The 12,319-nt window shown below is 41.5% G+C and overlaps 1 protein-coding gene across 3 annotated transcripts in view; it reads left to right on the top strand.

Moving 5' to 3' along the window:
• The window catches only part of LOC115143478 (disks large-associated protein 4-like), a 211,604-nt gene that overhangs the window by 36,091 nt on the left and 163,194 nt on the right, over positions 1-12,319 (top strand). For all 3 annotated transcript variants that reach the window (XM_029683948.2, XM_029683956.2, XM_029683963.2), the window contains exon 2: positions 7,612-7,678. The gene's annotated coding sequence lies outside the window, so the exon portion shown is untranslated. The remainder of the gene's footprint in view (positions 1-7,611; positions 7,679-12,319) is intronic.

The raw sequence follows: 12,319 nt of genomic DNA, 5'->3' as shown, positions 1-12,319 counted from the left end.
TAGTGGATTGGGAGGGGTACGGTCCTGAGGAAAGGAGTTGGGTTCCATCTCGGGACGTGCTGGACCGTTCGCTGATCGATGATTTCCTCCGTTGCCGCCAGGTTTCCTCCTCGAGTGCGCCAGGAGGCGCTCGGTGAGTGGGGGGGTACTGTCATGTATTGTCATGGTATGTCTTGTCCCTGTTCTTTCTCTTCTCTTCGTTTCCCCCTGCTGGTCGTATTAGGTTACTTTCTCTCCCTCTATCTCTCTCTCTCTCTCTATGGTCCTTTCCTGCTCCCAGCTGTTCCTCATTCTCCTAACGACCTCGTTTACTCTCTCACACCTGTCCCCTCTTTTCCCTCTGATTAAGTCTCTATTTCTCTCTCTGTTTCTGCTTCTGTCTTTGTCGGATTCTCGTTTGCTTTGCCCTTGTCCCGTCCTGTCGTATCTGCCTCTTCATTAGATGCTGCGTGTGAGCAGGTGTCTCTGTCCTCTACGGCCTGCGCCTACCCGGAGGGACCTGCAGTCTGTTGCCGCTAGCCCTGCTATTCTCCTCTACTGCTAGAAGGGGACTCTCCTGTAAAGATTGAGGATTTATGTTTTCCCTGTTTGGACATTAAAGGACTCTGTTTCTGTTAAACCGCTTTTGGGTCCTCACTCACCTGCATAACAGTTCTTGCATTTTCCCTTGAAAGACCTTCGCTTGAAAAATGAGACGCCATAGCCAATATACAATTCCTCAGAATAGACAGAATTCATCTAAGATAACTCAAGAAATCTGTAATTAATTAAGAATTAATTAAACAATTAAGTGGAAATTTTAGTCACGCATTTAACATCTAACTAAGTAGGATGTTTGATGCAGTATTTCTCAAGTGAAAAAATGTGCATGAAAACGAGTCGTCTATCGTTGAATGAAAATAAACACTTCATTGAAGAATCACTACTGTTGACCAATCACCGATTTAGGGGCGTAGACTTCGGCTTCCGAACTTCGGCTTTCCTCAAGAAAATGCTTTGTGTGAACGAACAGCTGAAAACAAAAACCTTTCCAAAGACCAAAACGAACTAAAACATCACAAAATGTATTCATAATATATACAATAACTGTTTTGGATGGGAAGCAAGTGGACACATTTCAAATGTTTTGGTTGCCACCCTTTTATTATAATAAAACATAAAATACCGTCAAATATTTTCATACTCTCAAAAATGAGAAAAATGATCATACTATTTTGGAAATATTGCAAACAAGAGAAGTGGGTTAACAAAAACATTGTGAGGTTCCACAAAGCTGGGGCTTGTGAGGAAGATCATCTAAGCACCACAGTACAGCACACAGAGTGAATAAGAGCACTGAACAAAACACAGGCATTGCAATTGAGAAGCTCTAAAGACACGCCATATGAGCTGGAAGCAAGAGAGTGGATGTCTATAAGCCAGCTGGCAAGGGTTTGGCTATGCTATTAGGATGCTAGCAAGGTTACCGATTTAGCCTACAAAGCACTGGCTGTTATACTGTAAATGGTTGATACTGTGCAGTGCTACTGACTGACCTACTTGGAAACCAATGATTATGTTAAAAGGTATATTCTGCTATGGTAAAACTGGGTCAGACAAACACTTCTTATACACACCTATCACACATATACAACTGTACGCACACACACACACACACACACACACACACACACACACACCCTCACCCAGACTTCATTCCTCTTCTACAGTTTTCTCATCCCTCTTACTTAGGTTCATCCCCCTCTCTCGTCCTCCCTCTCTCCGTTCCATGGCCTCCACCTCCCAGGGTGTGTGCTGGAGGAGTCTTCTGCTTAGATACATTAATATTTCAGCCGCTACCACACACCACACACACACACACACTAGGGGATCCACAAGTTCAGCATATGGGAGAAGATAGGGGGCTGAGAGAGATGGGGGAGTGTGTGACAGCGGGAAGGAGAGGGAGAAAGAAGGAGTGAGAGAAGAGAGATGGCGGGGATATCAGCGAGTTGAAATGGACAAGTGAGGGAGGGGGGTTACAAAACAAAGATTGGAGCAAGTGTCTCGTTTTTTTCCCCGTAACCGTGTCTTTGGTGAAATTGTCTCGCTTTTGTGAAGGTAGTAGTCGCAGTCACGCCACTAAAACATAACATTGAAATGTAAAGCGAAAGAGAGGATAATAGAAAGAATGGAAGGGTAGCAGAGAGAAAGGAAGGAAGACAAGGGGGAGATTTAAAAGGATATGTGTGTATAAGAGAAATTGAAAACACAAGATGAAAATGCATTATTTAAAGAAAGAGAGCGCTAACAGCACAATGTGATCCAATACCATGTAGGAGAAAGAGGGGGAAAGGATAGAGAGAACAAGGCCCATCCGGGAAGGAAGAGGGAGTGATGGGGAGGGAGAAGAGGGAAGTGGTGAAGGTGTGCCAGACACAACAGGATATCCTGCATGGCTGATGATTGAGGGCTGTGGGCAGGCTTCCCCTTCCTCTCTGTGTGAACTGCAGTGTGGCCAACTCTTTACCTCCTGTTAACTAGGGCGGTTGCCACAATGATGTTTGTCATGGTTACGGTTGGTACTTTCCTGTAGTCAAATGACCAAATCGCCCTTTAGTGGCCTCATGGGTGGAATGTTAATGTTTTAATAATTTTGTTTTGTTATACAAATACTGGGATGTGAGGTGTATAATTTTGTGTGGCCCTGATTTAGCCCACTGCAGTAAAAGGCTAACACGGCAAGGGCCATCCCAGGGGCAAACCAGAGGGATGCTATACCTGGTGGTTAACTGTTTTTTTTACTCTATGGCAAATCTACGTTTGGGTGATGCCACGACAGCAGGAGCAAAACATTTTGGGGTTATCTCAGATTGTTCTGGCAATTTTCATGTAGAAACTTAATTAGGAGGAAAGATTTTTTAAATGCTTTTTACACAAACCATTTGTATCACCAACCATTTAAAAAACATGTTAATTAAAGTGTCCGTTTTAGGCCCTTTTCAGACCTATACATGCCTCATATACATGTAAGATCCTATGATCTGTGAATATTAATATATATATATTAATATATAATATTAATATTTCAAATCTAGCCTTTTTTATTTTGTTAATTTTAAGACATATTGTTTGGAACAATATACTCTTAAATTAAATCACATTTTCAGAGAGGGCTCGCTGCTGTTTCTGAAGATATGATACATTTTATGAGCGCCACCAACAAAGTGAATGGGAAAATGGATTTAAATTGAAACCTGCTGGTAATTTGCTGAATGTACAATCTTAAATGAGTGTTGTAATTGGTTAATGACCTATAATATCCATTTATATTTATAAAAAGGGTCATATCATTAAAGGTACCAGAGAGCCTACTCTGGAACTTGGTGTGAAGAGTACAGTATATTGTTTCAAACAATATGTCTTAAAATGAACAAAATAAAAAAGGCCGTTTTTACGATATTAATATGAATATTTGTAATGTTGAATTAATTAATGTGGATTTTTTTAAATTTTAGAATCAAAACATACTACATATTTTAGAGCACACTTTAAGGAGTATGACACCAAGATGTTGTCTGTATCCTGTACGGTTCACAGATCATAGGGTCTTACAGGAGGCATGTATAGGTCTAAAATAGAATAAAATAGATTTTCTCAAAAATGGTTTGTGATAAATGTAAAAAGCATGTTAAACATCCTTCCTCCCAATAAAATGTGAGGATTGCCAGAACAATCTGAGATACCAAAAATATTTAACGCTCCCGCTGTCGTGGAACCGCCCCATTTTAGTACATTGTGTACAGTATACACAGTGCTAGTGTAGATGTGAAACTTATAGCTCAGCCTAAAGTGTCGCCAATTGTGCCTCTAAATAGGTGTCTCGACTGGTAAGACACTCCGGCAGGGCGGTTACGTGTGCTAGCCAGGCAGAGGTCCTCGGTTCGAGCCTTGGTGGACCCAAATCAGGTGGAAGTGGTACTCGCTAAGCAAGCAGTGTGACATCCTTTACACTAGCAACCCATATGTAGTTGATAAAAACACATTGGATGACTGCACATTCAGTTGAAATTGCTGCTATGTTTGGTTGTCTCATGGTATTGGCATGGTCAAAATACTGCACCAATCAGTCCTCCCGGGTGGTGCAGTGGTCTAAGGCATCGTAGTGCTAGCTGTGCCACCAGAGACTCAGGGTTCGAGCCCAGGCTCTGTCGCAGCCGGCCGCGACCGGGAGGTCAATGGCCTAGCGTCGTCCGGGTTAGGGAGGGCTTGGCCGGTAGGGATATCCTTGTCTCATCGCGCACTAGCGACTCCTGTGGCGGGCCGGGTGCAGTGCACGCTGACCAGGTCGCTAGGTGTTTCCTCCGACACATTGGTGCGGCTGGCTTCCGGGTTGGATGCTGGCTTGTGTTTGGGAGGACGCATGGCTCTCGACCTTCCTCTCTCCGAAGCCCGTATGGGAGTTGTAGCGATGAGACAAGACAGTAACGACTAACAATTGGATACCAATTGGGGGTAAAAAAATATATATAATTAAATACTGCACCAATCAAGTTTAGCAAATTCAATAAATACGTTTATGGTACATTTGTTATTATGAAAAAGACTTGCAACTTGTTATTACAACTCACTCTTTGCAATAGAAGACAAAGAGCATTTGCATAAATCAATGACAAACTGATTCCATCGAACAAACAACTTTACAAACCATTGTCACATAAGACATCAAACTACAAACTCTTCACAATGGCCAAATCACTCACCCAAACACCAAACTCACATTTGAGCTAAATGTCCCCATCATCTCTACAGTCCCTTCTTCCTTATGCACCACAGCTCCCCCAGTTCCACAGTGTCTTTTAATTAAGGTGTTTCGATGGATGTTTTTGATTCAAGCCTTATTTGCCTAGATATGAACCGCATGTTGCTCTCTCCATATTTACCCCGGACTATAAGGCTAGGCCTGTCGATGACCATAGAGAGGGAAACAGACTCACTGCACCCTTCCAGCCAAAACAGATTATGGGAGCAAGATTATGGGAGCAAGATTATGGGAGCAAGATTATGGGAGCAGAGAGAGCATTGTTTGCTGTTTGGGGTTTTAGGCTGGGTTTCTGTACAGCACTTTGAGATATCAGCTGATGTACGAAGGGCTATATAAATACATTTGATTTGATTTGATTTGAGAAAGAGAGAGAGAGAGAGAGAGAGAGAGAGAGAGAGAGAGAGAGAGAGAGATATAACAGAGGGGTGATATGTTTAGTTTGTTTATCTGGAAATAGATTTCTTCACACTGATCTCCCAGCAGAGTAGCAGCCGTTGCTATGCGCCCTCTGTGATTCGAGTGTGAGAGGAGAAGCATGGAGGAGGAGAAACGGGGGGAAGGGTGGACTGTCTTTTTAATCTCAAGAAGAGTTTGGTCATTCATGCTATAGATGCTGAGGTAGAATGATAAAAAGTAGGCCAAGTGTGTGCGTGCGTGCATGCGTCTCTGTATGAGTGTATGTGAGTGAGTGAGTGAGTGAGTGAGTGAGTGAGTGAGTGAGTGAGTGAGTGAGTGAGTGAGTGAGTGAGTGAGTGAGTGAGTGAGTGAGTGAGTGAGTGAGTGAGTGAGTGAGTGAGTGAGTGAGTGAGTGAGTAAGAGAAAAGGAGAGAGACAGGGAGAGAGAGTGCCCTGAAGTTAAGATTTCTCTGAGTGGACTGTGAGTGGTTGAGCTCAGATGGCCCCACAGCGCTGCTGAAACAGAAGCTGTAATGTATGTGTGTCAGTGGAGTGCTACTGTAGGTTAATGCACCACCACACACTGAGCTTCTGTATGCTATGAGGGTCCTGTGGTTAGCACCAGTGTTAGCGATGCCTTAGGAAACTGAAACTGCATTGAGCCCTAATGGCTAGTCAGCTGTACAATACATGGTCAAACAAACCCTCCAGTCAAGACTTCCTGCTGACTAATGTTAACTTGTGAGCTATGTGTACATCTTTTGTCGCTGCTCAGTCAGCAAAACATGAAGCCTTTCTTTTTCTTCTATGTTTAACATGATCCGACATATCCCTCTCCCTCAGGCTTCAGCATCTTAACTCAAGCTGCCATCATTTTGGCTGGTCTATTTGTGCGGTCTAGTCCGAATATTGATTCAACTTTTTTTCTATCTAGTTTATCCTGTCGGTCCTGTCACTATCATTAATTATCACGGCTCTCACCTTGTGTTGATGTATCCGACACATGTGCTTGTGGCTAAAGGCTAGAATGATAGGAATGATATGTTCAAATCCCTCTTGATGTGTCTCTAAGGGGGTCCTGTTCTGTTGGATGAACAAGAGCTGAACTGTGATAGCATTGATTGAACAAGAGCAAACTGCATGCAGGCACACACACACACACACACACGAGTGTACGCACGCACACACACACAGAAACACTCACTCACACACACACACAGGTTCAAACTCAAGCGCAACAGCAGGTTGCAGGGCAATGGTAAGCTATGACTCCAACCTGGCCTAGATGGCCCTATTGGGTTCAAGCCAAGGTATCAGGGGACTAGGCTTCCATAGTAGTAGTCCATCCCACCAAAGGTCAGGGCTAGTACGGCCACATTTGCTATCAATCAACATTCATCCCTTATCAGTGTGTGTTACCAAAAAGGAAGACCGAATTAGTAATAGACTTACTGTGCAGTGGAGGCTACTGATGGGAGGACAGCTCATAATAATGGCTGGAACGAAGCAAATGGAATGGCATCAAACACATGGAAACCAAGTGTTTGATGTATTTGATACCATCCCACTTATTCCACTCTAGCCATTACCACAAAACCCATTCTCCCCAAATAAGTTGCCACCAACCTCCTTTGTTATTGTGACAACTCTTATGCACACTACTGTATATGTATGGCTTTTGCTATGTGGCGTCATGTGATGGTAATATGGGTGTAGCTTTATCTCATTGAGGACCTCCACCAGTATTGTAAGGGGGCAGAGTTTTTTCTGGTTATCTCAACTACCATGCACGTTGTTGCTTACACTCAACTCTATGGTTTTGAAGTTTTAATGATTATTACAGCCAGCAATGCTTTTCCAACGCTATGTGGTATGTTCAATATTGTGAAACAATTCTCATTGGGAAAATATCCTTTCTAAAACTTGGTTCACTTTTAAGGGAAAGTACATGCCGGAGCTTCTTCCTGGAGAATGATCTTAATCGGAAGTTAGGATTCTTGATTAAATTGTCTGATCTCCAAAGTTGCTCCAATTCGCATACCTCTGAAAGATAGGCCTAATTGATTTCCAAAACAAAGAAATGGCTGGATAATTCAATTTCTTCTGTTGATAATTACCAAAAAGATAAGTAGGGTTTTGAAGACACTAGATTAAGATGAAGTGCATTAAGTCTTGTGTTATTTGCTGACTCATTGCCTTTTAAGCTAAAGCTATTCAATTCTCTGAAAAACTAATTAATTCAAACTCGAATCAGCAGTATTAATGTACAGAGTCTATATCCCTTAATTCCTTGTACCCTGCCAAGTCCTCTATTTACTACAGAAGGCTCACAAAATATGTGAATGTGTATTGTAACTTTCACTATTACTATGGCTAATCATGCTAATGTTTCCCTCCATTTTGTGTTGCAGGATTTCTTTATCTATTGGCCACTACGTCCATGTCTTTGAAGACGGATTATCCAAACCATTCAACAAGGTATGTGTGCTGGAATATCAGATATCTTCTACCAAAGTGTCCCTGGTCATCAAAAGTGCAAAGTGACATTCCCTCCTCTTTGGGTCCTGTCACCTCCTTGCTTTCCTCCTTCCATCCGAATCTGGCTGACATTGTGAAGGATACCGGTGGTTTGAGTCCTAAGGAGACACTGACCTACTTGTGGTTGATGCTGGATTTTTTTGAAAAGGCTGAACTACCTAGGGAATTCGCTTATGGGAGAGGCAGTTGACATTGTCCCTGCCCAGGTTGAACGTTGATGGATACCAGACATTTGGATGGAGCGTCACTGTCAGGCTCACAAAAGGATGGGTCTATGAACGGTGGAACTTTTTGTCCAGTGTTATGAGCTTTGATGAATCTCTTGCTTTTCTAAGCTCACTTTTGTCCTTACCGATTAGAATATAAATGACAATTTACATAATGATAAATGGCTAGGTTATTACACGAGCACATATGTCGTAGTAGTGTTCTGCGGTTTGAAGGATGATAAGACATGTTTTGTTTGCCAAAGGTACGCCCACTGTTGCCTGCCGAGCACTGTAACCCTGACTGAACAAGCCTGCTGCTCAACATTATGAGTGGTGTCGGGATATAACCCTAAAGTACACCACTGGACTAAGTTATTTCTTGTAGTCTTTTAGGATTTAATTCAGAGCAAGTGTAGATATGTATAATTTTACCTGGGACTCTGTTCCTTTTGAACAGCTACTTCCGAAGTACAATAAAACATTTTTAAAACAATCCCTCCTCTCTCCTCTACCAATTGGATGGAAGGAATCAAATTAGGGTGATTGGAAAATAAATAAATCCACTTTGGTTTTGTACAAACACAGGAATGTGTATATTTGCACTCTGCTAGAAGCATGACTCTAACTAGTTAAGCTGTTTAACGGTGGGTCTTAAATATCCCAGGAGAGTGATAGTGGCTACTTGGTTATCACACTTCAGACCATATTTTGCTGCAGCTGTGATTTCTCGCTCTGTTGGGGTCCCGGAACATACATGGTCATGAAACAGTGACCCATTTGATAAAAGCTTATAGAATGAAACATAAGAGAGAGCAGAAGGTACACATACTTAGAGCTGTTGTTTTCAAAGAAGACCCATGTGATAACAAGGAATACAACGTGCATGCTCTGTGTATGCATTCTGCAATCCACAAACATCCCCTTTTACATATAAATGGTTGTTCCCATAATGCTTCCTAAACTCACACACACGCACAGCAACTCTGACCTCTGAATTCAAATCTTATAGGGTTCATTTAGAGGAGCCTGTCACTCTATAACAACATGGTGATGTTTCAGAGCTCAAGGCCAATCATATTCCTCCTTGAGTTAAAACACCCTTGGGAGACCAGCCCTGAAATTAGCACATGGCCTATGGCCTCTGGAACAACCGTTGCAGACATCCGTCATCATTTTAAGGGGTAATAAACATGTAAATAAACATGCTAAGGAGGAACAAACCCATTCATTTATTTCTCTAATTGCTCTTTACATGGCAAGGTGTTGGGAAGAGGATCAGTGCCTCACTTATTCCGAACAAGGCTTGAGTTCCCCGCCCTCCAGGGATTCGAACCAGTGTTTCTGTTTGTCAAATCAGTCTTTCCCCCTAACCTTCCAGGCCATATTTTTGAATGTTGTAGATTTTTACATTAGGGTGTTCCTACAAATAAAAGGCAGCAGAGTTATTAGGGAGAGCTTACCATTTCATATGAATTGCAAATGGAAGTAAATAGATGTACTGTAAATATCTATGCATACTAATGACAATGCCATGTACTTTAGGCCGTGTGTTCTCTCTCGTGTGTCACCAAGAATAGAAGCTTCTGCCCAGCTATGATGATTTATGATTTCATTACAGAAATGTCCGACACACTTTCCCGCTGTCCATCAAGCAAGCCCATTGAGAAATGTGGTTACACTTACAATTTCAGGTATGTTGCAATTGATGATAGCTGTGCTGTAAACATACTGTCTATAGACTGTTGTAAGGCTGGCTCTATGTCAGCAAAACATGTAGCCCTTGGATTATGTCAAGTAATTATTTCATCAGTGACCAGAAATTCTAATTATTTATCTGTCTGATACCCAGAGGTTGTAAAGTTCTGGTCTTAAATAAAACAGACAGAATTCCCAGCTCACAATTGATCAGATCCCAATTTATTTGCGAGAGTTTTCACAAATAAATGTCTTCTTATACCATCCTAAACTACGCACATACATACACACCAACATGGATTTTCTCATGAGTCTAACCACAGTTTATAACCCCTCAGCTGACCGTTCCAGTCTCCCCCAGACACCATAACTCTGGAGGAGCTCTCCCTGTCCTCTCCTATCTCCACATACATTCCTTTCTTCCTAGGTCCATGCTATATAACCCCTTCCTAATGAACAAACAGTATACTTCATTTAGTCATTATTGATAAAAAAATCCCATAACAGATTATCAGAAGGAGTGCTAGTAAACAAATAGCTGATTTATCCCATGATGATACTGTTTGAGAAATATTTCATATCCAAGCACGAGAGATTCTCTAGTTTCCCCCAAGGCTTATTACATTTGCTTCAATCAGCCCACTCACTTTTACTCACTTCTATATTGTTTTCTCGGAGAGCTCGGCTTATTGCATTGCATTTTATCTAGTTGATGAATTGTTGATGCTATTACTCTGTTTTGATTTGATCTATCAGAGGCTACTGTGTACCAGTGTATCTACTGTACACCCCCTGCATATCTTTTTTGCAAAAGCTTCACAACATGATGCATATAAACTGATACCAGGTTGGCAATCTGCGTGCGTTATTTATCATGGGAACGTTGCAAGGGAGATTTTCCCCTATGACTGTGGCGTACTGTTTAGTCAAAGTAAACCCATTACAAGAGCTTGGGACTATAAAGTTCTGTCTGCAAAAAGATCATTCAGAGATAACTGGCTTTAAGGTTCTGAAACCTCATTGGTTTGAATGGTGTCAGCAATTTTATATCTTCAATTCTTTTGAACTTAACCTGAATTGGGGTATTTAGACTACTGTACGTATAAGTAGTGAACATTGAACAGAACAAGGCAATGTCAATAACTCAATCTTGACCAAGATGCAGATAGAAACTATGATTTCAGCTGGAATCATACAATTGATAGACGAGTATGAAGGGGCTAGCATAACATTTGCTCAGGGGATATTCCCCCTGACTGCTGATTGGCTGACAACCGTGGTATATCAGACCGTATACCATGGGTATGGCAAAACATTTATTTTTACTGCTCTAATTATGTTGGTAACCAGTGTCGTGTCTTTGGCTATGCCGGATTAAGTGATAGAATAGCATATCATATAAAATCCTTTCTCTGTAATTAATATTACATGATTGAGCTAATCATATAAATGTAATTAACTAGAAAGTCGGGGCACCACGAAAGAGTGTTTATAGAGCTGTTATCTTCCGAATAAACTCTTAAAGACCTAGTAATATTTTACATCAATAGCAGTCAATATTAATCGTCACCTTATTTCAGTCTCATCTGAAAGTTGTAAATTATTGGTTATCTTCACGAACCCTGGCTAACAAGTTGAATCAGCAATACAAAATTGTGTTTAATTATTTGTTTTTAAAATGTCCCTGGTGGATGGAGCTGACATAATTTCTGGTTACACAAAGGAAAGGAGGTTGGGTTTGAGTGAAAGAGCGGGAAGACTGAGGAACAAAGGGAGAAGCCATGCTATCGTAAATACAGTATCTTATGCATTCTAAATTACCTCCCATTTGGAAAAGGAAAATGCAATAAGTATTTACTCTGAGCTGCGCTTCGGTAGGTTGGACGTAGATGCTGGCCGTGTTGGCCAACAGAGATCTTCCTGTCCTCGGAAGAATGTCTCTGGTGGTAAATTGGATACGTTGTAGTATCGTCATTGTGTGTTAGACTGGGTATGTCGTCCATCCTTTCCTAGCCCACGTTTACAGCGGCCGCTGCTAACTCAATGGCTAGGATGTCTCACTTCTTTAGTGAATAAGAGTTCAAAGTTCATACCATTCACAACCAAAGCTCACGCTGAGGTTGGCTTAGTTCTGTAGTTGACATGTTAGTCATTTTTAACGAATCGGAACAGAAAGTTATTTGCCCTTTTAACGCAGAGGCTGCAGGCCTCACGTACTCGGAACAGAAGGTTACATTTTCGTCAAGGACTTATATAGTGGTGAGAGAGAAGGGTGTGTTTCATAGTTTATAACCCATGTCTCCTCACAAGGGTGGGCCACTGATTGAGCAGAGCTCTAACCTTATGAAAACCCAATTCTCTCATTTGGAAGCTAAAATTACATTTAATCTTTTCACAAATAGTTTCATATTCAAACATTTAAATTGCAGAACAATTCCATGTGAATCTGATCTGTGAATCGGACTTTGCCAGATATAGTTTATGTGGTCCTGTCATCAGTCATAATGTCTCAGATGACAACTGTACTGACATCATATTCATTAAGTACCAACGCATATTTTCAACTGGTCCTATTACAGAAATATGGCTCCTTCCCCCTCACTTGTTTGATGTTCCCAGACTCTCTATGTTTAACAAAGGCTATTCAAGAGTCCTTCAGTAGAGTCAAGAGAGAGAG

Source organism: Oncorhynchus nerka, linkage group LG2, assembly GCF_034236695.1.
Source record: "Oncorhynchus nerka isolate Pitt River linkage group LG2, Oner_Uvic_2.0, whole genome shotgun sequence".
Taxonomy (NCBI): Eukaryota; Metazoa; Chordata; class Actinopteri; order Salmoniformes; family Salmonidae; genus Oncorhynchus; species Oncorhynchus nerka.
The sequence above is the reverse complement of the archived record's forward strand: the minus strand, read 5'-3'. Positions and strand labels throughout refer to the sequence as shown.